The following is a 1,734-nucleotide window of genomic DNA, read 5'->3' on the forward strand; positions in this document are numbered from 1 at the left end:
AAAAGAAGCACTAAGCAGAGGAATGAGTGTTAAAAGTACTAAAAATAGTAATAAAGACAATAACGACGAAAATGATGATAATAATGATGATGATGTTGATGAAGAGGATGTTGAGGATTTAAAAAAGAGTGCGAAAAAAGATATCGACAAGAAGAAAAAGAAGATTGACAAGGATGAGAAAAAAATTACAAATGATCAAAAAAAGTCATGGGCATCAAGTGTTCCGCTACATTATTCCCTCTTAATAATCCCTTTGCTTTTAATTTGAAGGTTAATTAAAATACTAAATGGGTTGTAATATAAGTTTCTATCGATATTTTATGACTTCTTTTTTTAAATTGAATTGTAAAATATTTTACTGCTGTATTTTTATTTTTTCTATAATACTTTATCGGTTTTATGATTGTGAAGTAAAAATTTGTGCTGTTCTAGAGCTTTGTCGAATATTATAAAAAAATTTATTATTTCACAATTTTTTTTAAACAATTCTTGATTCATTTATAATCTATTTTATATTATAAATAGATCAAGAAATAAAAAATTGTGATAAGAATTCACTGGCCCTGATATATACTTAGAATCATCCAAAATATAATTGCTTGAGTTTGACACAAAAAAATATTATAAGATGTAAGAACCTAAAAATTTTTTATTTAAATACTTCAGATAATAAATTTTATTCCGAATAATAAAATTATATTTTTGACCATTAAATCATCGAAATATTATAAATTAAATTATTATTTTAACATAAGTTTTATCCTTGATTATTTTTAGCTTTAAATTTATGAAGTCAGTTTTATATGAAGAATAATTTATAGCATTGATTCCATAATTGACAAAGCCTATATACACATTTAATATGAAACAACGTATTTTTAAGTAGTTTTTCCTGTAAGGGTAAACAAAATTTCTAAAGTATTTCAGTTATTTTCATTAAAGTAATTATCATTTATAAAAATTCTGGGTGGATATAAGTAGATAATTCATATAATTTCCTTATACCAGATCTCATTACGCTCCAAATTTTATGCCTAAATTTACTTAAAAAATATAGTGATATCATTGTTCTTTCGTTGACATGTCACCTATAGGTTCTGTACCATAGAGTCTCATTGCAAGTCATGATATTTCATAAAAATTTAAATACAGTAGAATGATGATTTTTGAACTTTAAGCTAATTATATGGATAAATACAGTAATTTTCTTAGTTTAATTTATTTTTAAAACACTTGCTGAAATAATACATCAGCACAAACCCATCAAATAATGAGAAAACATGCCCTTTTTTTTAATTTCATGATTTTCTTTTTAGGCGTATGTCACCATGCAAAGTTAAATTAGACATAAATAAATGTTAGTGCTCCCATATATTTTTATTGTATTATCATGAATTTCAAAAATATATATAAAATAATGAAATTTATATGGAGTTAAACAATTTCAATTTTTACCTAATTGTTTTTTGAATAACATAAAAGTTTTATAAAATAATGAAAAGTTTAGATTTAAGTTTAATGTATAAAAACAACGAATAAACATTAAAATAAATGTATAAACAATAGATAAACGCTAATAAATAATGTCTAGTAACAAGAAAGTATATGATAAATAGCTGATTTTTTAGCTAGAATTTCCAAAATTTTGTATAAATAATTCTAATACTGCGTTGCTAACTGAAATTTATATAATAATTATTCTATCAAATAGATAAATACAATATGAAAAGTAAA

This window comes from Rhyacophila brunnea, unplaced genomic scaffold (genome assembly GCF_057557595.1).
Source record: "Rhyacophila brunnea isolate RB1 unplaced genomic scaffold, BYU_Rbru_1.0 scaffold_84, whole genome shotgun sequence".
Classification (NCBI taxonomy): Eukaryota; Metazoa; Arthropoda; class Insecta; order Trichoptera; family Rhyacophilidae; genus Rhyacophila; species Rhyacophila brunnea.